Source organism: Gallinula chloropus, assembly GCF_964237585.1.
Source record: "Gallinula chloropus genome assembly, chromosome: 2".
Classification (NCBI taxonomy): domain Eukaryota; kingdom Metazoa; phylum Chordata; class Aves; order Gruiformes; family Rallidae; genus Gallinula; species Gallinula chloropus.
Genome location: NC_140086.1, coordinates 88,707,600 through 88,733,576, shown reverse-complemented (window position 1 = coordinate 88,733,576; position 25,977 = coordinate 88,707,600). Strand labels below are relative to the sequence as shown.

General features: G+C 45.1%; 1 protein-coding gene across 1 annotated transcript in view; it reads left to right on the top strand.

Moving 5' to 3' along the window:
* The window catches only part of BCL2 (BCL2 apoptosis regulator), a gene marked incomplete at both ends in the record, with an annotated part of 89,346 nt that overhangs the window by 9,813 nt on the left and 53,556 nt on the right, over positions 1–25,977 (top strand). The gene's annotated exons all lie outside the window — the stretch shown is intronic.

Here is a 25,977-nt window from a genome sequence, read left to right as displayed (position 1 = left end):
AATAGCAGCAAATCCCGCGTCACGGTCCAAGCGTCTGCAAATTTTAGTTCAAGTTAGACATATCCAAAGCCCCTCTCCTGGCAAATCACAGTAAATCACACTGTCTAAATATCTAATCCTCAGTCTGCTGCTGGATGCAAAAGGTCCCAAATATAACTGAGAAGGAGGCCTAATGCCTGTATTATTTTTGGGTTCCAGCTTGACCTGTTCCTTTCTCCTTTGCCCAGATCCACATTAAGTAGCAGCGCTGCCATGAAGCCCAGGGGAGGGAAAGGCTTTCCTCCTTGCGGGGCTGGAGTGCGATGCTGAGGCGCACTGGCAAGGGAGGAAATACAACGGGCTGCTTGAAATGTCAGGTGGCAATCAAGGCTGCAAGTAAATGAGCTGGCCTGGAATCTGTTCAGGCTTCTGCAGTAGCTCACGGCTGTCTGCAAAAAAAAAATCCTGCAGTAGAAAATTTGCGTATTTGGCTCTGGATAGCATGTGTGAAGGCCTGGCCTGGATGGAGTCAACAGCTATTTTTTTCCAGTACGGACGCTAAAACCAGCGGTATCCAACCTCATTATAGCAGTGAACCTGTGGGCAGACCCACCCAAAAAGGGATCTGTAAAGCGTCATACGAAGCTTTGGATGTAGTGCATGGTTGGGCATGTATGTGCAGTGGTGGAAAATCGGAGAGAAGCTGCCTTGGTTTTTGCCTGGAGACCCGTGCTCTTCAGCCTCTCTAGGCATCCTCACTGTGAGTGGAACCTGGCCTGGGATGCCACAAATATCCTTCTGACAGTGCCTGCGTGGGCTGGGGGAGGTGGTGGCCCACCAGGACCACAGTGGCTATCTAGAAATTGGTCCTGTTCAGCCAGTAAAGCCATGTCTTCTCCCCAGGAGAGGGCTGATGGGCCTCCCCAGTGCCTTAGGACCTTGAGTAGGGACCTTCCCTCTCCGATCTCCAGCCTGGGTGGCACAAGTGGTGGGGAAACCTGTCAAAGCATCGCTTCGTTCTGTTGAGGCCGATTGTTTCACAAGGGATTAGCGTGTGCTTGCTCTGGAAGCAACTGGAGGGTTTTGCCTTTTTATTACCTTATTTTCCGGCACCCAGCCAGAAGGATGTTTTAGACATGGCAGCACATCCTGCAGGCCAGGACTTCTGTAGCAGTTTAACGGGCTGGAGGAAGAGGCAGCACTGGCACACTGTGAGGCTGCGTAAATGGGCTTAGGGTTTGTTTTAGAAAACTTGCTCTCTTTTTTTTCCCTTCCCTGCTCTCCTTCTCTCCCCCCTGCAGACACAAATACATCATTCGCACAAACGAAACTGTTTAATTTTAATAACTGGCCTAGAGCTAAAACTGACAGTGGGAGAGGAGCTGTTTGGTTTGCAGTCACTGACAGCTGGAATAAACTACCTGTTCCCTTGGAAGGGATGGACAGCCGGCTTGTTTGGTTTTGAGAACGCTTTGATCCCTAGAGGAACTCCTCACAACAGCAACAACAAAAAAAGAGTGCAACTGTGGCAGCTTGGTGTTACTGGCAGCTCTTTGTATGTAAGGCTGTAAGTGTGATGGAGAAACATTGTGTGCAGACATCCCTTGTCTCCGCAGTGTAGATCCTTTTGTTGAGAGCAGCTCCTCATCGTGAAGGGTCACTGTCACCAGCACCTTGGGAGATACTCGGGGTCCCGCTAAAAGAAGTTTACTGTGATCAAAGTCCCTACCAAGCTGGGCTGACAAGAGCTCTTCGGTACAGCTAAATGACCCTGGTTCTCAAAACCGTGCTTTGAAGTGACAAAGGCTGGGTGATTATTTAGATAATAAATAATTCTGCAATGACTAGTTTTACCTCTGGCTCTGTAAGAAAGTCAACCTTCTTATTTTGCCAGTTCTCGGAAGAAGATGGCAGCGCTCCCATTTCCTTTTCTCCTCCCTCAGGACCTGCCACCCTTTTTATTATTTTTTTTTTCCTTCTAAGGGCCATTAGACAGCATGCAAATTATTGTTAATATGGCCAGAACAATACTGCATTCCCAGTGGGATTGTTAGGGTCAAAGCCAGCACGTGCCAGCCCTTGATGTGATGCTAATTTTGGCCCCATGGTTTGGAGGTTGGGTGGAAGGAGGCTATGAAGCACAGACCAGTCTCTGCAGCTCCCCATGCCTTACCCCAGGCTTTGGTCAGGCTGTGTCTGGGGGCTCTCCTGACCCCCCCGCCCAGCAAGGCTGATGCTCTCCCCTCACTATTGCCATGATGCACTGGGTCTTTGCTCTACTCCTGCAGCCTCATCAGAGGTCCCTAAGAGAGGATGTCATCCCCAGGGTGAAGACCTTGAAGAAGGCTTCCCTCCCTCCCTTTCCCTGCTGCTCCAGAGAGGCATCATTGTGCCTGAGAAACAAGAAGGCGTGTTGTGGCTCCTTTTGGTGTGATCTCCCACTTGAAATATGAGGACGCCCAGTAGCAAAAGATGCATGTGGGGCAGTGCTTGCCAGAGAGGGGCTGGCAGCCCTTGTCCACCCTGAGCTTTGGTACAGAGTCTCCAGAGGACAGGAACAGGTCAAAGGAGCTGTGGAGAGGATGCTCTGCCCCCACATCTCCCTCTTCTTCCTCAGACCCCTCCTTCTGGAAGGGGAGTGACATGAGGATGATGAATGCTGTAGCATTAGCTCTATAAACTATGTGGACTGTCCGCCACAGCGTGGGGGGAAAGACAGGACAGCTGCCTTCAGACCTTGGCCTTGGGCTAGTTTCTGTCTCTGCCTTTGTTTAAAATCATGGGCTTTTGTCAGTGGGGTTGTTGAGGAGGGGGCATTAGGGCATTTGCATGTCTTCTTTTGTAACGCCTTTTACAGGAAGGTGGCTGTAACTGTATGTAACAGTTAATATAGGAGAGGAAAGAGAAATGTACGTCCGACTTCACTGTCTGAAGTTAAAAGCAGAGCACACTGGATGTCTCTGTCAAGAGTGGGATTGTGAGCTCCCCATTTCTCATATGAGACTTGCTATGGGGTGGTCACCCCAGCTGCAGGGTAGGGACTGAAATTCCTCCATCGGTTACACTTTTGGAAATGGCAAGTCCCCAATGTCGTATCTTCACCCCAGGTTTTGGTGGATGAAAAAAATGAAAAAGGAACACTTTGGATTTTATAAAATAATTCAGGTAGTCGTTTGGGTCTTTGTTTTTCCTCCTCTTTTTGACCTTGACAGGAATTCTCCTAGCTCCCCAGTGCTGCAAACCCAGATGTGCTTACCTTTAAGAGAGGCAGCAGCAGCCTCGCTGAAGTTTCTGACTTCCAGGGAAGCAGGATGAGAGGGCTGAAGCAGAAAGTGAAACTCTCTAAAACCAAAAATGCAAGAGAGAAGCCTCCTTTCATTTTCCCAACTGAGCACAATGCAAAAAGTAAACAGTTGGCACAAATGACTAATGCAGGTTTGCCAGGGGGTTGATCAAAAACACGCCGAATTCAGCAGTATGTTTTGCACAAAGTTCAAGGGGGTTTTGCATCAGACCCGCAGCAAGGTAGGCAAGATTACTTTTTGAAAGAAAAATGTCATTTAAAAAAATGTGGAAAATTCTCCTGTTCTACCTCCTACATGTTTCTATTGTCAAACAGTCACTGATCTTATTTTAGACTTGACCTTCGTGTTCTTTCCACAGCACACAGGCTGAATGACATGTTATTCAAGTTCTCAGACAATATTATGATATATCTGCTTTTATATTTAGCTGTAACTTTTATTCTCCTTATAAACAAACCCACCTAATGCAACCACCACCTATCCAGGGAAAGTATTTCCATTCCCCTCGGTTTAATTTGGACAAATTTGGCATGACAACATTCAATAGTTCCATAATAACCTTTGCAACAGGATGCCTGCTGTGCTGACATGCAGGTCTAGAGCGACTTGTACCATGTGCCAGGAAATTGCATTCTTAAGAAAAATCTAGACATAAATTCTGAACAATCAACACTTAAATTTTGAAAAGTCTGGCAGCAAGCTGTTATCTGCCTCATGGGTTTTCGCTTTAATAGCTTTTTACTTTCTGAGCTCTACCTCTCTGTCCTTTATGCAGGCTGCAGGCCGCTGGCCCAGCTCAGCTGAGCTCTGCGAAGTGGAGAGAGGGGGCAATTAGTTGTTTCTCTCCGTCCTTGTGTGCCCACGTGCTCCAGCGCTGCCCCTTGGCACGGTGGGGAGGTGATTTTGTACCAGAAGAAGGCAGAGCTTTGCTGGAAGTTACTTACACAAGCAGGCATTTAAGCTCTCAGCAGGCGTGCACACAACGGGAGCTCGCTGGGTTGCAGCACAGTTCAGCCTTGCCTCCCAGCCCGGAGAGCTGGGAAGGGGATGGGAAGAGATGAAACACCACCAGACCCAACTGTCCTAGATCAGCTGGGGCTCTCCTTTGCCGTGCGACAGGGCAGTTTGATGCAATACAAAGGGACCAAAGAGTAGACTGAGTCCAGGGTGCAAATAAGCCTTCCCTGTCTGGAGGTCTCCCAGTAAGTTGATCTTGTTGCCCATCTCACTGGAAGTGGAGCAAGCAAGCAGCATCGTGGCGGATGCCCATCTTCCAGAGCTGCTGCCAGCATGGCTGGGAGGCTCCATGACCCTCGAATGTTCCTGGAATCTGCATTACTGTTTCTTAAGGGAGCCACAGTGTGGCTGGAAGATCTTTATACAGTGCTCTGCCAAGACCCTCTCTCTAGATGCACATTGATGTTAGTTACTTCAGCAGGAGAAGGGTGACTGTGGGCAGACAGGGCTGCATCTGTGACTTTTGACAGTAGGAGGTTGCAAGGAAAACTGACAAAAACCACGTGGCTCCTTGGGAAAGGAAAAACCCACTGGTTTTTGTGATGAGTCCAGTAAAGCAACCAGCCAGTTTAATTGGCAAAACACTAAATGGGATTCGAGGAGCAGGAGGCAGCAGGGGTGGGTTGGGGGGGGGTGTTCCGTGCATATGAGCTTGAAGCAAAATGAAAGCCCGTGAAACCATGTGAACTGAACCCCATCAGGGAAGGCTTACTAAAACTTGAGCCAGGAAAAATTATAGAGCTCTATAAATAGCTAAATTGAAAACTGAATGCATTTGTCTGTGTGGGGATGCACACATCTATCTATGAGGTCATGTGTGTAAAAGAAATACAGTAGTACTTCATGTGTTGTGGTTGTTTTTTTTAAGTAGTGGAAAATGTTTTAATGATTTCTTTTAATTTTATTTTTTCCTAGAGACGGTACATTATGTTCTGTCCTTAGGGCCAAAAACACAAAGTGCCTATTTTCATGAGAAATCCTACAGAAGGAGGAAGGGAAAGTATTATGCAGTGTAGCAGGGGTATAGTAGCCATTCCACAGTGATTACACATCCAAGCAAAGCTTGTACTAGAAGACTCAAAAATATATTAGAAGCGGAAAACAAGATGTGTGAAGTGTTTCCTATTCCCTCCCCACACTTAATGACAACCAACCAAGCAGGGAGGCGTCCATGGAGTTTAATTTAACCCCTTGTATTTGATAATAGGACTGTATTTCAGTGGCAGGCAGCAAGCATGTTATGTACACACTAGATTGAGGACTTCCTCTGCTTCATAATTTTGTTCCCTCGAAACTTTCAGTTGCTTTCAGCATGTTAAAATAGTCCAGACACAAGCCAGAAGTGACTGGAAGCACTGAATAATGAAGTAGATGTTCGGAAATTAAGGTAGCTGAAATGAATCCCAGCCTAAATGGCTCCTTAATTAAAGTACAAAACTGTTTTTAGTTTTATAGTGATAATTTGTAATTCAAAGTCTGCCCTGCCTGTTTCCTTTTCATACCTTTCATTCACCCTGAGATGGTGAAATAATGAATGAAATCAGTTTTCTGGGGGGAAAAAAAAAAAAAGAGCGGAGGAAAAAAGGAAGAAGGAGGCACTTTTTCATAGGGAATTCAAACGAATTACAGAATCCATAGAGTGGTTCGATTTGATTTAAGAGCAAGACGCTGTCTGGAGTGTAATGCCCTTGTATCACAAGGGAATCAAATTTGTATTCGAGTCTCCTTTGCCGGCTTGTTTAATCGTTTATGATAACATCAGTAGCTTGGTAAGTGATGTAATGGGAGTTAAATCAGGATGACCAACATAAACATCTGTCAGTGCATGTGAACATTTGATGTATGACCCCAGGGCCCAGTGCAGCAGTCAGTAATCTTGGCAAACAGTCCTTGGACGTCAGCGTCACTCGAGGTTGCGGGATCGCATGCTGGAGAGGATACATGTCATCTCACTCGGTGCCGTTGGCCGGTAATTGGGTACGTGATCCGGCTGGGTGATATCGGGTGTATCACTTGGCAGCGTGTCCCCTCCAGTGACTCACTGTGGGCAAAACTCACCCCAGTGCTGAGCATCAGCCCAAGGCATTGGCATTGCGGCGGTTCTCCCCGCGAGCCTCAGCTGGCATTAGGGGATGAGTAGGCTTGTGCTGGTCCTCTGAAAAGCAGGAGAGTTTTACAGAGATAATTGATACCGTTGTGGGTGGCAGCATAGACTGAGATTCACAGTGCAGTTTGTACCCAAAAAGTCAGTCTTGGTGTTTTCTGACCTTAATATTAGAGGAATCGTTTCCTAGACAAGGATTATACTGGTGTCATTTTCATTCAAAATCATCCTGTCATCATGTTCTTGTATGGATTTGTAGTTCTCTGAAAGCAAGCTGGCAAGCATGTTCATGTTCCTCTTTTTTTTTTCGTATGGGAAGCTAATAGTATCTGGAATGGACAAATGTGTAAGTCACTGACTGTATATGCCCTCTGCAGAAACCAACAGAAGCCTCAACCAGGCAGTGACTGCACACAAAAACCTCTGGTTGGTCCTGTGTGCCCACCTACCCTGAGAGAAGCTTTGCTTTAATGCATGGAGTTATGGGAAAATTGGTCCCATTCATGCTGCGTCCTTGCTGTTATAGAAGTGATTGTTTCCACAAAAAAAAAAAAAAAAAAAAGATAAGACATATTTAGCTCTCTTACTCCCTTTTAATCACTTCAAGGTACCACACGCTTATAATTTACTTCAGAAGAAGCCTTTTATCGGTCTTCATTAAGTATGTGAAGTTGCAAAACATAGGCATCTTATTGCCATGACTTTTGAAAAGGGAGCTGGCAGCATCCCTTGGTTTTTATTATGAATATAATATAGAGTCTGTTTGCAACATGAAGGAATAAGTTATTCCAGAATTATTAGGATTTTTTGGCGATGAAATGCAAGCCATTCAAGAATGTAACTTGTGCTCCATTACTTCAGTGTAAGTGTACAGAAATGAATATAAATGCAAACCAAAATGCTTTATCTCTTTAAAGAGGCCCTACCAAATTTTAAGAAAAGATACCATAATTAGCTGGATATGTTAAAATTAAAAGTGCCAGAACAGCACGTGGTTATTCTAAATGAGAAGGAAGACTAAAGAAATAAACCATCCCTTCTCGCCCGCAGATGTGCGTGTGTGCTCCCCACATGCCCAATTTGTTTTTTACAAAGTACGCTGTCAAGTGAGTACTGTCATGTTCCCTGTTTAATCAGTTTCCTCTTTTATTTGTGTGCTGTTGTATATAAAAGGAAATCTGCTTGTAAAGCCAGGCTTTTTAATAATTCATTCAAAACTGATTAGAGTTCAAGGGGAAAGTTGTTCCTTTAAATGTCTGAGCCGAGCAGGAAAAAAGCGCGGGTATCAGAGGGTGAACTTCACTTCTGCCTACATTATGTACTGTGTATTTAAATTCCTTGTTCAGACCTAAAAATTAGGCTTAAAGTGGAATGCCAGTAGTTATCATCTCTGTTTGGGTCTTCCTTTACCCTCCCTTTGGGTGAATTTTGTTTGTTTGGAATCTTCAAAGTCGCTTTCTCATGCAATAAGATAAGAAAGAGGATTATTTTTCCTTTGGTCTTTACATACCCCGTGTCTTCCCAAAACAAGCCGGAAAGTCCCGATCGGAATTTTTCTTGCCAGCAGTGATTTTCATCTTCTCTTTCGGCAGCGCTCTACTGAGTAGCCCAGCAGCGTCCTTGAGAAATGGGTGCTGTTTGCCGCAGAGTGCTGGGCTGCGCGGAGCCGTGCTGGCCAGGGTGCGACTGGGTTCAGCAGGGGTTTTGCTCCAGGAGATGCCCATCAGCTCCCGTGCAGTCACCATTTAAACAAATGGAATGGTGCTGACCAATTTGGCGGCCTGACTTTTGGAGGCTGGTGGAGGGATGGTGTGAGTGAGCTGATGGCAGGGCAGGGCGCAGGTCCTGCTGCAGCTCCCCACACATAGCCTGTGGCTGGGCTTCAGCTCTTTGGGTGATTGTGCTTGTGCCCTGGGAAAGTGCTTGCAGTAGCTTTTTCATTTCATGTTTTCCCCCCTTTCTCTTGAGCAACAAAACAGCTACCAAGGGCCTCGATTCAACAATGTGTTTAGACTAGAAAATTCCCTTTGAAACCCATGTCAACACTTTCCCAACATTCAGCTAAAGCAGTGGAATCAGCAGGGCACAAGGGTGCTGAAGCAGAGATGGGAGCCACGCACTGTACTGACTCTGGTCTCCAGAGCTGTCCACGTGGCCCCAGAAAGTCTCTTCTCTATTAATGAGAACATTTCCCTCAACTGCTTTGCTTTCCAGAAGCAGCCTACCCAGCTGCGACCTGCAGATCCAGTATCTGCTGGGGACCGGTTTTGCATGTGCTGCTCAGAGCTTGCATGGTGAGCCACAGACACCTTTCCATTTCAGGGAGGCTCAGCTCTCAGCTGGGGTGGTCTGCTCTTCCCCCATGTGAGGCCAGTATGTTTGTTTGTGTGTGCTTAGTGCGTGTGGCATCCTTGGGGATGCTGCTGTGTCTCGCACTTTGTCTCTTGTCCTACTGAAACCACTCTTGAATGAGTGGATTGTCATTGACCAAGACACTTGAGGGTGATGCAACTGTAACCAAAAAGGTGATAGAGACATGAAGAGGAAGTAAGATAGAACTTGTTACATAGTGCTTTGTGGTCAACAGATCCAAGGATGTTTGTAGGTCAATATTGCGGGTTTGGTCAGGAACACCTTCATCATGGGAATACATAATTCCATTTCTTGAACTGGAACAGTCTTAATCCAGGCCCCTGGTATCATAGCCATGTCTAAGATCTCAGTATCTCAGCATGGGAAGGAGTTTGGTAAGTCCCAGAAGTGTCATGGGAGGGTATGGGCCACCTGGGAAAGGCTGTTGTTCATGACAGGACCTTGGACCCAGTTGAGTCCAGGGTTTTCTCAGGGACATGGGCAAGTGATAGCTGGCCATGGCCTGCAGGCAAGCAGTTTGGCACTAGGTACGGTACCAGTAGATGGTGCTGAAGAATGGACAGCACAGTTCCCAGGTTTTGCAGGGACCCACATAGACTTCTTGTCTGGGGTCATTTTCATAGCTCCTTGCATGCTGGTCATTGGGCAGAGGCCGTATCATTAGCTGGGGGCAACCTGTGCCCTCAGGTCTGGACCAAACCTTACTGAGTGTATTGCAACTTCACTTTCTCTGCTGAATTAAAGATGTTTCATGTTTCACAATTGTGCGCGATGCTCGTGTAACGTTCCCGCTACCAAGTGTGCTCAAACTGCTTACTCACTGGCAGTAAACAGCATGATTTTAGCAGCTTATCATAACACCCAACAGCTGCTCATTTTCAGCGAAAGGCCAATGTTTATTGGCCTCCTGCTATTGCCTCTGTGCTCTTCTGTCATGTACTGCTTTTGTCTCAGGAGGTCCGCAGTCCTTGCGGACATAATCCCAGTCCCAGCAGACTCTCACTTGACCTTGGTACATTTTGAGTCACATCCTTTTCCACCTCGGGTTGTGTCCTACTTGCCACAGGTCAGAAGTGCTGGAGCTCATAACTGAGTAGGTCATTGCTATAGCATTTGCCATTTAAGGTAGGAAACCATCTGTGCAAGGAAAGAAAAAAAAAAGATTTTGAGATTGTTTCATGACAAATAGATTCTATATTTTGCAAGTTCACTTATGAGTGATTTTCCATTTTTAGCTTTATATGCTTTTAATGCTGAGTCTAAATTAGGCCACAGGAAAAGGATGGTCTATCTTCAAAGAAACAATTAGGCTGATGGCATTCTTCACATTCGTGGAAAACAGCTGTGGGTGTAGCGGTAAGCACTCAAGCTTTCTTCCATGCTAGCATACAAGGTGTGGGTGCAAGCAGGATACTTTTGCTGTGTGGGAGTTTGGAGGAGAAGGCTGGTAAAACTGGTTGGTGAAATTACCAACAGAGCTGTAGAGCTGTGTTGATAATTTTAGAGGTGCATGAACCAAGGAGAGTAGACAGGAAGAAAGACATCCCACAAGATCTTCATGGACAGAGACTGCTACTTGCCCATTAAGAAAGGTTTCTTTTAAGTACATCACTGTCATTCCTTTGGTTGAAATGCAGCCCTACCTTTCTCAGTGCAACTTATGAGAAGCAGGTCTGGTGCGTTTATTACACATCCACAAACCTCCGCGGGATGTGTCGAAGGGAAGTGGCTATTGGCTGACTGCTGAAGTGAGAAAGATCTTTGGAGAGGCAGGAGTAGAAAAAGAAGCCTGAAAATGTGTAAATTGTAGTTAACTGTCCAGTATGTCTTCTTGCTATTCCTTCTGCAATGTAGATTTAGAAATAAGTTTAGAAAATATGACACTTGTTTTCATTTGCTTGTTTGGGAGCTATTTTTTGTACACAAAGACTGAATTATATGCGAAGTAAATAATTTATTTTCCATGTGAGAATACCATACTGTGTGAAGAGGCATGTTTGTGATGGATCACGTGTCCACAGAGTGACGGGCCATGAAAATCATCAGTGAATTGGCTGTAACCAACCTGGAAGGTGGTATCATGGAAGCTCTTTGGGAAACCCATGGTGGTTCCACCAGCAGACACTCCACTCTTTAATCTTTAAGGCTTTGTAGTGACTTATTTCCTAACAGCTTTTCATACAGCTCATCTGGGACAGTTCATAGAATCATAGAATCTCCTGCTTTGGAAGGGACCCATAAGGATCATCAAGTCCAACTCCTGGCTCTACACAGGGCAGCTGAGTCAGAGCATGCGACTGAGGGCATCATCTAGATGCTTCTTAAACTCAGCCAAGCACAGGGCTGTGACCCCTTCCCTGAGGAGACTGTTCCAGAGCCTGACCACCCTCTCAATGAAGAACCTCTTCCTAATATCCAGTTACCTAACCTCCACAGTCCAGATTTGTTACTAAGTGACCTCCTTGTAGATCCATTGACATTTGGTGTGACACAGATTTCCCAGGATTTCTCTTATCACATGTTACTCAGAAACAAGTATGGAGGAATAGCTACTCTTGAACAACCCCATGAACCTGTAGTCTTTTTTTTTTTAAAGAGACTACATTGCTCATGTATTGCAGTGTTGGTTTTGGCTAAAGAGAAACAAAGCACTCTTACTGTAGAGCAAGAGTAGTAACTCACGGAGGAATTCAGAAATAGCTGTCCTTCAGTAGTCCCACATAGAGACAAGCTCAGTGGATGTGCTGCAGGGCTTAGTTTGGGGCTAAATAGTGTTTTATTTAGATTGATAGCTGATGCTTTGATTATTTTTTTCTGAAGACCTATCTTCACAGTTTATGTTACTTAGTGGTTGTCTGAATGGTGAATTCAGAAACATTTTGCTTGGCAGACAAACTGAACAAGCTTTGTTTAAATAACCAAACAGGTACAGAAGGCTATTTGATGTTTGGAATTGTCAACAAATGATGCTGAATATATATTCTCAGCAAAATCTGTGTAAGTTTCCTCCTACTTCAAAGTACAAATCCAGAGTTCAGAGCTGGTTTGAGAATCTTAAATGTACCGGGGTACAAGTGTTTGTACGCGAGGTGCAGCAGTTTGGTGTGGGCAGACAGCTATTCGCTGGCTTGCCAATGGCAACAGAAGCAATAGCTGGGCCTTGCAAAAACATATGTTTCTCTTCTTCTACACAACTGATAGTTCCAGCCCCTTCAGTGAATACAAAAAAAATAAAATTAGCAAAGATCTTGGTTTTGGTGTTATGGATTTCATCGGCACATAGAAGAGGAATGCAATTAATTATGTAAAAACTCTCCAGTTTCCCTCCCAGCCCAGGCCAGTTGGTGTTTCTGAAAAAGATTCTTTGCGTGTGTGGCCTGCAGCTCCTATAACCCGTCTTCTCTTTTAAAGCTAAAGAATACAAGAAGTTATTTTGAGCTGTATTCATGTGGCCTGATGTTCATTGTCCCTTCCATCTGGCCGGGCTGTGATGCCTTTGGAGATGCCCAGGACCGCTGTGGCTATTGGAGAGCAGCTGCAGAGCCTCCCCAAAGCTGCTTTCTCCGTCCCTGGGCTGCAGCAGTGGTCAGACCCCTCAGACTGCATTTGTCCCTGAAAAGACAGGAGTATTTACATGATTTTTTTTCTTTTTTTTTCAGCAAATGCCGGTATTGCAGCACAATACTTTGGATTGCTTTTCGTCTCTTTGGGTTTGCAAGTTACTGAGCCTTAGGAAGCCTTCTGGTTTATTGTTCCCTCTCTCACTTTCACATGATTTTTTTATTGAAGGCCCAAGCATTTTTTAGCAGAGTGTTAGATTCAGCATTCTTTTTAAATTAAATGTGCTGGGGTGATCTAATCAGATCCTAGCTGGTTGACCACAGGAATGGGAACCACGATGCTCTGTAATCTGGTTTAATGTTAAGTCACTCTTTGACCTTAGGCAAACAGCTTAGTTGCTGCAAAATGGGCATGATAATTCCTTTGAAATGTTGACAGAAAATTGAATAAATAAGCAAGTTTTACTTACTGCAGGTCAGGCAGTCATATTTTCAGAGGCACTTCAGAGCTTCCATTCTTTCAAATGACTTTGCACTCAAGGGATGTAGCACAGGCTTCTGGATCTCCGAGGACTCGGCGTGTTTTCCAATACTGACCTTCATACCTTAGCTTGCTGTTGTGGGGGGTGGTAGGGGGGCAGGCAGTGTTTTAGTATGGAGTGAAGGACTCATGCCTTGCTCCCAATGGCCATGCCATTCACCATCTTATGCCTTGTGGCATGTGGACACTAAACAGATGGGAGATCTTCCTTCCCCTTCAAGCAGAAATGTGACACTCAATTCTGTGACATTTCTAGTTTTGAAATAGTGTGCCATCATCAGTGAACTTGGCTCCATAGGGTTAAGTGCAGCAATGGCTCCATTTGATGCCAGTGAGTTTGCCAGTCTGGGTTTGCCTGAAATTTCCTGTGAAGCCCAAAGCAGTCCACTTGCTGTTTAACATCCTGGTGACAAAACACCTTGTGACAGCAGAGCAACCTTTCCAGTTTTTCATTTCTCGACTGTGTTTTTTAAACTTTGAAGTGCCATTTATTTTGACGCCTGGTGTTTTTCAGGCCGCTCTTTTATTTGGTGGGAATAGCATTAACGTGTATTAAAGGCAGAAAAGCCTGAGGAAACGGTTAGAAGTTATTCCCAGAATGTAAATAATTTCCTAAATTTTGAGCTCTACAAATCTGATGTGTTTTAAATGGCCTTACAGAGTGCAAAATGAAACTCAGCGTGGCATTTAACCAACAGTTTACAGAGGTGCTAGTTATTCCACTTGGCTATATTTAGGAGTCCAGGAAACAACAATGACAAAAAAAAATAGCAAAAGATTCTTGCAAAAAAAAAAATTAAAGGAGCAGTTTCAGCTATAAAACTGATGTCTACAGCAAAAAAACACAGCTGCTAAATGTTACCAAATCATAATAATTGTGACAGAGTTACATCTCGATCTTTCTTTAAGACATCTTCACCCATGTGCAGGCCTCTTGATTTAAACAGGGCTCTGCAGCAGCAGGGGGGTTTATGTTAGAGGATCCTGGTAAAACTGGACTGCTCATGTAAATCAAGGCTTATTTTTGCATTCCGAAGGGTGAAGAAGTCATATGAGGGGAGAGAGACGCAAGACGTGTGAAGAAACCTTTATACAGAGACTCTGTGCTAGTGAAGTCTCAGCTGGATGCAGTCAGCCAGTCTGAGAGGGAGTCCGGAGGACTTCCCTGTGGCCTGGGAAGCACGGTCCACAAGGAAAATCAGAGCAAACACTCCTTGTTTGGTCTGTGAAAAAGTGTCGAACGCTAAGGGATGACAGGATAAGTCTTCAAATGAGCAGGAAGCAGCAGCAGCACCCGAAGGGTGTAGAACAAGAGCACAAGTGTCAAAAATTGCATAGGCATAGTTGAGGGACACCCTCTTGCTTAAATAAACCTTATTTAATGAAGATGAGATGGTGTAATTAATGCAGGCAAGTGGACATAATTAGTCCCTCTCCAGCAAATAAAGTAGATAAAATAACTCGATCTGGTATTGTGCACTCTGCCGTATGAAATGATGTAACTTTTACCAACTTCTCAAACACTGATCATGAATGAGTCAGTGTTTCTCAAGGGCTTTGGTCAGCTGTTCCCGTTTACTGGTCCGGAATCTCACTTTTGTCATCCAGTCTCCCTGAACTTCTGCACATGTCGTAGTAATACCAAGATACTGTCATAGTAGTGAGGTTGGAAATGCACCGCGATAGATGCTGCTTCAATATACAGGGAGGCAGAGTTACCTGCTTTTGCAGGTCTGTGGTTAAATTGTTTTCCTGCTACGCTACAGTTCGTAAGGGCTGTGATTTCTCATCACAGCACTTTTATAACCCTAGCCTAAATGCAGTTTTATCATCAAAAGGGTGTTTTTTGCTGCAAGAAAAGTGCTAGAGAGCGTACTGATGCAAGCTTCCTTCCTTAATCCCCACCCTCCCCCAGGACAAACGGCATTTGCACCGCCTGAGCTCGCCTGTGCGATTAAGCTGCCGCAGTTACACCGGTCAGCTGTTCCTAGTGCAGACCTGGCCCCGGCCCGGGCTGCCGTAAACACGAGACGCGTTGCAGATTAGAGGGCACCCACTTGAATGGGAGCATCAGCAGGCCCGGGCCGGGCACAGACGCCGTATTGTTAGGAAGGGGAGGGAGCTGGTCTTGCAGGGCTAGTCTCAACATCCTCCGGCCGTGCCAAAGGGAGAGCCTGGGAATGACTGTGTTAAAGGGTAGGTTGACATTTAGCTGGTGTGTTTCTCCTCTAAGAGTTTTGCCGCTATCCAGCGATGATTACTCGATGGGCAAAACACCCCCTTTGCCCTGCTCTTGGGCAGGTAGAAAGTCATTTCACAGCTGAGCACTCTCCTCTGCCCATCCTCCCTCCCACCTCCGTCCCCTTGCCACAAGCAGGTTGACGGCAGTGGTCAGAGGCATCCCTAATGAGGTCCCTAGCTGCTCACTGGGCTGATTTGGTCGTAGTTTTTAATAATGCGAGGTTATTTTGTTAGCGGCTTTACTTTCCAAGTCTTTTCCCCCTTCCAGCACCCCTAGGTACAGCTCTACTGGATCAGTTACCATCTGCTCCAGTGTTTGCATTTAGCCTGCAGGGCCTGTGATCTCAGAAATATTTCCTGTAAATGGGATCTCTCATGCCAGGCCTGTCACACAATAGATATATAATTGGATAAAACCTAAACTGAAAACAACAAACAAGAAGAAGAAAACTACATGTTGTGCCATACACAGTGCGTGAGGCCGTCCAAAATGGGATCCGCTCCTTGTTTATGTCTGAAGCTGCTCTCGTATATCTTTTTTATTCTCCTTCGCTGCTTAACGAAATCAAATTAATATAATAACTAAATTCCACGGTGCATTTTTTCCCCCCACTTAATATCCGACCCGAGCAGCCTGCCATGCGCAGGCAGAGCAGCATTAGCACCACAGCAAATGCATTTGCTGCGTTTTAAGTCTTGATCCTGGTGTTGGATACCAGGTGGAGCCTGCGTGTAGGTCGCAAATCTTTCTCCTTCTCCCTGGGTCGGTCGTGCGGAGCTTTCCTTGTTCAGGAGCGGGCAGGACAACGCACAGCCCGGCAGCAAGGCTGGGCCCCAGGGCAAACAGCAGGCAAACCTCAGGCAGGAGATCTCCCTGGTGAGCAAGAGCAAGGGTGAACATGGCAAATGGTGTGCCCTTGATCCTTGCAAAGGAAAAAGCAACGCATCATGTCTTCAGATCCTTTAAATACAGTTTGAAGGCCTCCTGAGCAGGGTACAGGTTTGTGTAAGACGCATGCTGGCCTCTCATACCACTTGCCCTTGGGACCTGCTGCCAGCCTTCCTTCAAGAAGGTGGAGGTGGCAAAAAACACCCAATGTGATGAATCTGCACCTAAACTTAAAAAAACAAAAGCCACAAACAACTGATTAAATAAACCAAAAATCGATCATTGTGATTTTCCCCTTGCTCATACTGGGAATTTTCTTCATCATCGTTGCAAGAACAAACTCGTATCCATGCTGTTATTCTAGCAGTAATAAGCTTACAAATACATTTTCTGTTTGTTGGAGGGACTGCAAATGCTGCACGCTAGTCATAGCTTGCAAAAGCTGCTCAGAAGTGCGCTGCAGAACATCAAAAAGGGAATTGAATTCAGCTTCAGTCGAGACCAGTAATTGGTTTTTATACTTTGAAAAAAAAAAATCCCCAACCAAAAGCTGTTCATCTGTCTCTGGAAGATAAAAAAAAAGCCCAGAGTTTGGATTTGAGTGCCCTCCCTTAAGGTAATAACAGTAATCCTAATAAAGGGAGTGATTTGTAAATTTTCCCCAACAGCCTGTGCCACAACGTTATACTAACTTGGGCTTATTTATGATATAGTCTAAAGCATCAAGAATATAAACCTGGAATCTTTTTCAATTCCAATATAAAAGGATTACATTTTATCAATATAGCTTATCTCCCTTTTTTTCTTGTGTCCTTTTTTTATGAACCTGTAAAATACATTTTTTTATTCTTTTTTTTTTTTAAGCATAGCTGACAATTTCTAAATCACAAATAAAATCCTAGTGCCATATTTTTTGGCAATGGGCTGTTTTACTGACTTGCACAATGCCAGCATTTCATCAATAACAATTAAATATAGGCCCATAAATTTACCCTTACTAAAAGCAAGTGATGTTTTGTAGCATCTTCCATTTCCCTTTGACCCGAAAGATAGATTTTGTAGTTCTGAACAGAAAAAAAATAAAGGGTTTGATGAGCCTTAAAGAAACAAATAAACCAAGCCAGAAGCAATCAAAAATACATGCAAGTTCATAAAAAGTGAGCCTTGGTTTCTTTGTCTAGAAGATTAACACTTCCTCAGGAGGGCTGTAATAGGATTGAGCCTTCCCCATGGTACTTCAAAGACATGTGCTACTAAGACTTTTACTGAGTAACTTAAGATACGGTTGGAAGCTTTGCCTTTGCTTTCCTTCCTGGTTTCTTTCAAAACTTGAAGGAAGATCTGAATTGTGGATCATGTTGCTCCTCCTCCTTATTTTTATCCCCCAACCATTTTCTCTCTTTTGTATGCAAATTTTTATCCTTAAAGAAAAAAGATGTACGTTGCGTAACAGCTAGAGATTCTGAAACACAAATACCATCTCTTTCATGTTACTGCTTCAGTACTTGCACGTGCTGTATTCGTGCATTTAATGCATTAAATATTTCCTTTCATTCAGAGAGACCCACAGCATGTATTCTTGTTAACATCTGCAGTGCTGTCGTTCTTTCTCCAGGAGGACCTGCTGTACGCTTTGTATGGGGTAAGAAATCCAGCTCTCGGTGTTCATGTGAGGTTGTAACTCATCAGCTTGGGTTGTTTTTTTTTGCCACTGAGGAGGACAGCCCCCATTCAGGTGACTTGGCTGCTTTCCTTGGTGGTGGAAAACTTGAAAGCCTTCAGACTGAGAAAGCCATTCCCTAGGTAAGTGTCAGCTGCAGGCCTGGAGATGGCTACTGCTGCATGTTGAGAGGAAAGAAAGCAGCAGCATCATATCATATGGAAGACGCTGCTCTTGTGCGCGGGTTGGGCCTGCTTTACTGGTTTGGCTCCATGGGTAATAGGTCTTACCTGCCTGGGTTGGGCAGCTTCAAAAAAACAAGTTCAGGTGACCCAGCAAGTTCCCCTGGCTCCAGGGCTATGGGGTGCCGAGCTGGGCTCTCTGGGTCTTGTTGTGAGTATTACAGAGAGCCATGGAGCCTGTGGCCTCGCAGTTGCCTTTTCTAGATCTGTCCGTGAGTTGACATGCCCAGAGTCGGGCAGAGAGCAGGGAATCAGACCCTGATACCTCCAACCTTCGGTCAGTTGGCTGAATGCCAGGATGAAACTGCCTCTGTATGCCCCCAGGAGACATCAGGGAAAGAACCAGAAACTCCCCAGGCATTTCGTTCATTTAGTTCTTGTTCTTCCTGTGACAAGCTTTGCTCTCGTATTGATTGAGATGACTGGGATTAGACAGGGCACACCAGTTGTGATTTAATTTCTCCCTTCAAATGTGCCGTCAACCTCTGTAATTCTATTCCCGGGATTTCTCATAAAGAATCTTGGTATGTTAGTTAATACATTTAAATCTACTTAAAAAGCCTCTCTCTCGAGAGGGAATGGAGCCCTGCTTAACATTCCTTATTAGCTTGCTTAGGGGGAAAAAACCCAAACGGTTGTCGCTGCCATGTTGGCTTTCAAAGGGAGTTGCGTTCTTACTCCGTGTACTCTGCTAATGTGTAATCTTTCGCTCTAACTCGCTTGTTTCCATCTTCTAGTGATTTGGTCATTTTAGTATCAGCCTTGACTAATAATGCAGTGTAGCAGTGCAATTTCGATGACCACAAATAAGCAAGCAAAAGTTGCAGAATAATTCTGGTAGTTGGATGTACCCAAACAGAAATTTCCCGCCCACTGCGTGCAACCTTCACCTAAGCCCCAGCGGAGCAGCCCTCTCTGCCCAGCTTCTGGGCCTGCTTGTCGCCCAAGCGATTACCAGGAAACATCAAACAAGCTATGGAAAGTACCCTTTGCTGGCGCTTCTCACATTACTAAGCAGCGCACAGGCAGGTGAATCCCAAAGTTTCCCAGCGTGGCTGGTGGGATTTGGCACTGGGAGTCCGTTGAGGGCTTTTTGGAGCAGCTAGGTGGGATGGGAACGTCTTCTGGTCCTCATCCAAGAGGAATGAATGGGGTGGTGGGTACCTGGGATGGCCTTGTTCTGGTCGGTACTGAGGGCTGTGGCTGGTGACATTGTCCAGGTGTGACCCAGCGTGCAGCTGTGGCCCATGTGGTAGAGGGGGAACGGGTGGTGTGTCATTGACTTCTTTCCTAGCGGGACTGGGCTCCTGGCTTATTGCAAGCCTGTAAATGGTGCCTTTGCTTGCTATAAATTAACCACCGTATTAAGTGCAAAGTCCAGAAATAAAAAGGACATAAATACTTGCGTTTGAAAGCTGTATCATCGTCTGTAGATGTTTAAGTGGGGATTTTATCCTTTAGATTAGAAATACCACTTATCTCATCCTTCTGGTTATTTTCACTACCCTTCTAACTTGGAGATAAATATCCCTTAATGGTTTTTTTATGTGTTTTATTTCTTTTTCCATGATGATCAGATCAGTTCTGACTGAAAACGAAGCCAATTATCAAGAACAATAAATAAAAAAGAAGTGCGTGTTGCTCCTTTTGCACTGGAAGAAAGAACAGTAAGTTGAGACAAAACAAATTTGGTTGCCAAGTCCAAGTACCAAAGGCAGCAAGGAGAACTCGGGCCCCATCCTAATTAAAGAGATCTAAACACAATGAAAACATATTGTACTGATGTCATACGTTAAAATATTTATCATTGCACAAAATGGAGTTGCGGCCTATTGAAAACATTTACAGAGCTCGCCATTTCTGCGAGCGAAAGACCAGAGTGGCTAGAGAGGACTGGGTTTGCTCTTCAGGTTTCTCCTGCGAGGTCCAATGCTACTTCACCGCTTTGTCTTATCGCTCGCTAAGGAAATGAAGAGCACTGCTGATGTCCTATCTGAAGACAGTATTCCATCAGGAATTGCTATTTCTCCCAGGCATTACGGTGCAGCCGGCTCTGCTGGAATAATTTCAGCTGCTGGAAAGTCGTTTGTGAGGCAAGGGTCCTTCGTACCTATCTGGCATGCTGGATCACGCATGGGAGGGCTGGGGGTTCCCAAAAGGAGAGGGAGTGGTGAAGTGGAGCATGGCAGGCACTTTCCTCAGATGCACTCACCAGGCTCAGGATTCATTTTGGCAAAGAGAGGTACTTTTGCCTGTGTTCTGCAGGGAAATAGCAGGGAGTGGGAGGGGAGCGGGGAGAAGCGCATGTGCTGGGAGTCACAGGCCCTTTCAGCAAGACCAGCGGGGCAACAGGAAGACCTACAGCCATATGTATAGAGATCTAGAAAACACTGGCAAGTCAGGCTGAGCCCGTTCTCCACAGTTGTGTGTAACAGGGAAGGTGGGCTGAAGGCATGGGTGGCTTGCGATGCTCCAGAGTCCGCTGTCCTAGCGCGAATCCACCTGTGTACGTTGTGTGAACGAGATCCCCGGTGTATGTTCCCACAGAAGCTTATTGCAGATGTACTCACTTAAATACTTTCTGTAGTATAAAAATAGGTTTTTGGCTGCACATCATGTACTCATGGAGTAGGAACTCTTCAAATCTGGCTTAATTTAATATCTTCCTTGTTTGTGTTTATGTTTCTTGGTATTGATTTTCATGTTTTTCTTCCTGAAATGCTGGCAAGATCCTTTTGTAAGTAAAGCTAATAGAAGCACCTATCTAAGTTTCTCTAATATTAAAGAGCTCTGTGGCAATGTGTGAACATACTGAGGTTTCTTATGACCATATTAAAGAGGAGCACTTATTAGTTACATTTTAATTAGGAATTTATGTGGCACCAGAAAGGTGATTTGAACTTGAAATACCTAAAGCATCATTTTAGCGAAATAAGAGTAGCTGTTTAGCTGGTTAATGTCTACTTGTGGTATTTAACTTGAGGTGACAAAGCAACTTGTAGATCATACAACAGAGGAAACATGGGGTTACCTCTCTGAAATAATTAATGAGCCAAGAAATGCTGTTGGGTTTCTGCATGGCATTGCTATAATTGGGAAAATTGGCACTTCTTGTCAGAAAGAGATTGATAAGTCTGCAAGTGGGTTAGTGGCTGTCCTGGTTCTGGCCAGGCCAGAATCAGCCTTCCCAAGCAGCCAGCCCAGGTGAGCTGAGTTAGGCCAGGTAAGCTGAGTCAGCCCGGGCTGTTTCCACACCACCTGACATCACTCCCCCATAAAAGGGGCTGCTCAGGAAGGGGTGCTCCCTATGCAGTCTGAGTGCAGCCAGGATGTTGGGTTGGTTATTGTGTTGTGCAGCACTCTGTAGTCATTGGTCAGTAAAGTACTCTGTGTTATCACTGGGTGTGAGTGTCATTGGCTGTTATTGTTCCCCTTTGACAGTGTTTTTGTCAGTAACCTGTCCTTATTCCAGCCCACAGAGGCTCTGTCTGTTTCTCCTCCAAGAGTAAGCGAGAGGTGTGTGGTGCTCAGCCACTGCTTGGGGCTGAACCACCACAGCAGCAGAGTGATAACAGGACATGTATGAGGAAAGGTACCTCTGTTTTTTCTAAGTGGGGATGCAGACAATCCTGTGCTCATCCTGCTTACCCACCAAGGGCAGCTTGAAGGTTAAACCAGTTCCAGTTCAAAAATGAATGTATCCATGTGAGCGTGAGGCTGTCCCTGAGGTAATGCACTTGTTGGAAGCTGGGGACAGTGGCTGGCATGAGGTGCCACGCTAACGTGGCTGTGTGGCTTTCCAGTGGCACGGAGGCTCATGGGTGGCCGGAGCAACTGACTCTTAGTAAGCAGGACGGGCAAAATGAGGACTGATGGCAAGAGCTCAGCAGGGCAGAATGTCCCTGAAAAAAGCAAAAACGTGGTTGAAGTGTCAAGGAACTATTTCTCCAGTAGGTTAAGAGCTTTTAGGGTTTGCGGTTGGCTTCCAAAGGAAGTAAGGAAGCATTTGCAGAACGTGAGCCAGGATGGCTCTCCTAAGGCCAGTCAGAAGTGATACCCAGATGAAAAAACTTCAGAGATGAGGGAGGTCTCCACTCCCTAGGTTGGTGGTTCCTTGCTGTGGCATGGACATGGCAATGGTATGTGAGACTCCACCAAGTAGCATGCGACCCTTCCATGGTCCGAAGCACACACCAGATTTGGAAATACTTGCTGGTTTTGTCTTTTTCCTCTCAATACCGCTAGCAGCAACAGTGCACAGCCAGAGCCCTGAAGTGGCTTCTTTCTCAGTGTTTCCTGAGCCAGGTTTCCAAGCCATGTTCCTGAAAGGATTGTGCTGGTGTTTGTGTTCCAAGAGGGTGGTCTGCCGCCTGTGCATGGCTCTTCACTGGTGCAATGTGGCTGCTCGCCTTACCCAGATGTTAGCTTGCCCTTCTGCTGCAGAGCTCTGTTCTTTATTTACTCCTACAACAACTCAATTAGTTTGATGGAAATGAGACGTCAGAGTGCCCCAGGCTTCAGTGACTTACCCAATGTCACTCAGGCGGCTTTGGCTGAGCACTGCCTCCTGAAATCTGCGTGTCTTCTAGCAATGGGCTAATTCTTCTCCTTACAGCGAGGGTGAGTGAAAGTCTGAGGCGTTCAAAGGACAGTTTAAAAAAAATATCACTTGTTTATTTAGCTTCCTAACAATTTAATCAACATCCTATTATTCTTAGGAAGTTCAGATATGGCTCTACCTTTTTTTTTTTTGCTTTTCCTTAATTCAGCTTGACGCGTGCACTCCGGGGGTCAGTCCTTTTACACAAAGTTTCAGCTTTGGCAAGATAAATCTAGACCAACAGAGATGAAACATATTTATGTGATTTGTTTAATAGAGTATGGACGTATTCCTACAATTCAGGGTTTAGCAATTGGAGCTTACTACGAACATAATTTGACTATGGAGAAAGAAACCACCCTCACTTATCTTCAAATACCACATATGAGACCTGCCTAGCTGACAGATTACAGAGCAGGTTTTAAAGTGGACATGAAAAGAATGCCAAATTCAGCTTTCCTGGCAATAATTGACGTAGAAAGAAGCTGGATTAGAGCAGCTGGAACAAAAAGTCAAACACTAAAAGAAAAATACTAATTACCGGTTTCTCTAATCATGCAAAATTAATGTTTTATGACATTTTAATATGATGCTTTTAGCCTTTCCCACTTTGTCAGTGCCAGCATCCTCTGAGCAGCTCAGGGATGCTATAATTTTGTGCTCTAAGCGATCAGCTGCATTGTGCCTTACCTGACTGATTCAAGCTGAGCTGGAGACATGATATTCTCAATACTGTGGTGCAAACCACCGCTCATTGGGGAAGCACATATGAGGACCCCAAAACAGAAACCCTTAGCACTTACTGTCAAGGAAACCAAGGCTTGGGATCTAGAGAACAGCCTTGCATCTGAAGTGTTTCAGTATGGTAAGGTATTTGCTATAGCTTATTAAAAATATATGGACTAGTCACAATGTCTAGATATAAATTTAGGCCTCTGCAAAGCTTAGGAGCATTTGGATCTCAGCTTTGAGGCCAACCCTGCCCCTTCAGTGAGATTAAAACTCTTTACATACTTATTAAATTAAATTTGCCCAGTCTCAGCCCCTAACCATCTTCATTTCTTAGAGGGTTGATTGTAGATTCATATTTGAAAGGGGAACACTCATCTACCCTTTCCTTCTCTTAAAGCTTAAATTTTTTCCTTAGGCCAACATTAATTCTCCATTGATGCCTAATTTAGATGGTGAGATTGGCTTATTTACGAGCTGACTTGGGTGCACTGCTATTGAAATTAAAGCCGCAGTTTAATTTCCCCTTTTAATCTGTTTCTTCATCAGAGAGAATCATTATTTCTTGGTGATGCTCTGTAGGAGAAGGCTGCTGTTTCTATTTCAGCATTGCACCTGAGAGGTATACCAGAGGATCTAGATTTAATGCATCTCTGAGACATTGCTGATTTTCTATATTTATTCAGGTATATAATTTTTAAATAGCATAGGATAGTAATGGGAAAATTTTCTCATTTCAAGTGGATGGTGCAGACCGTATACAACTGCTTTCCAGCCTACCCCCCCCATCAGGATGTGAAACAGCTGGTATGTCTCTCCAGAGACTAATGTGCTGTCTCTAGCTCCAGTTTGCCTTCGTAAGCCTCAGGCATTACTCTGTAAGTGCACTCCAGGAATTAAATTAATTTACAAGCTGAGGAATATGCCGTTTCTCCTTACTTACAGGTCTCAGATAGGACTGCTACTGTATGGTTGGGAGGATAGCGTGCACATTGCCATCAAGACTAACTAGCATCTTCCCAGGGCAGTCAGCACGTTGGCCAGGGCAACGTGCAGCCTGCGCGTGTCTGCCCATGTCATTCCAGGTCCCAGTAATGTTAGCTCACCAGTGGGGGGGCTGGCAGGCAGTTCAGATAAGCTATGCCTCTCTTTGGCTTAACCTTTATCCCTGCCATGCACGTTTCTTGATAACCCCCTGTTTGGTTCATCTAAATCATGACCATCTGAACGTAAAACCAAGTAATTTTGAACTGTCTCCCTGGAAAAACGCCTGCTGCTGAGGCCTAGCTTGAGTTTTCCTGCATAGAAAATGCAGCTGGTGTCTTTGATTCAGTCTAAGCTCCAACCCCAGATACACACTAGCTGGCCTTACCCAGCTCTTGAGAGCAATCCGAAATGGATTTTTTCATTTGTGTCAGTATTAACCCTGTTGGTTGTAGCTGCTGCAGGAGCTCAGTGTGTATGTTTGGGTGTGCTGCTGCAGTGCTTCATCCCTGACGGCCCTGGCATCCTCAGCCGCCTTCCCGTCTTCAGGTTCATCAGCATATGCATTTAGTGCCCACCCTCGTTAGCACTGAAATAAACCAGAAGCATTGCTCCTGCCTTCAGCTGGAGCAGGATTCATCTTTGCAGTGAGGCCACAATAAGATCCGGTCTTGAAATCCTCATGGAGGTTCTGCACCCAGGCATAACTGGGAAGTAGGGAAGCATCTCGCCTCATGCTGTATTACTCTATTAAAATAAGATTTTTGACACATTCGGGACCTTATGTTTCAATGTTCTGGGTACCTTTAATCCCACTGACATCCTCCATTGGTGGACTCAGCCCCATGTGGGGCTGTCCTGCTGCTTTCCATCATGCAGCCAGCCCAGCAGCTTGTGCAATCGGCCGAACCCGGCACATCCAAAGTTTATTTTTCTGTTTCTACGTTTGTTGCTAGGAAGATTCACTATACCTTCCCTTCCAGTGAAATGCCACTCACAGACAGGTTGTGCGTTACAAACAAAAGCTGTGCACCTATGCAGAGGGTCAGGGCACTGGCTGTTCTGCATGCCAGTGCTGGAAGCCCAGCAGTCCGACAGCAGCGTTTGAATTAGAAAAGCAATTTTTAAACAGCCTCAAAGCATAATTCATGTCATGATATGGGAATGCCAAAGGCTTTTTGATCTTTGTCATGGACCTAAAGGTGAAAGGCTTATTTTTTTTTTCAGGGGGTGGGGGTGGGGGTAGTTTCTTAAATCCCCCGAGAAAAGGTAACTATAACAATAAGGGAGCAGATGTGTGGGAGTAAATGCAGCTGTAACTGAATCCAGACGCTCTTCTGTATGTAGGGACATGAAGGGAATGTTCCAATAAAATTCACGTAATAAAAATCTGAGCCTTTTTTTTTTCTTGCTTAAACTTGGATTCACATGTGTAGAATTCCTGTGGACTTTGATGTGGATTGATATTAGCACCATACAAAACCGGGCTGGGAGAAAGATTTTTAACAGGCATGGGGTACTGGAAGGTAAGTGATCCAAGGAGACCTGCAAATTTCAATAGAAAACGACTTGCCCAATTAGAGAGTTTAGCAAACCAGATATTTAAGTAAGTGATGCAATCACCCTACTAGGATGAACTAGCTGGTCTAGTAAAGAGTGTCTCAAAACTTTCTGAAAGTGGGACTCCCTTTTGGCTCACCTGTTTCTGTGCCATGCGGAAAGCCATGCAGAAGCAGCGCGGCTCCTGGGGGAG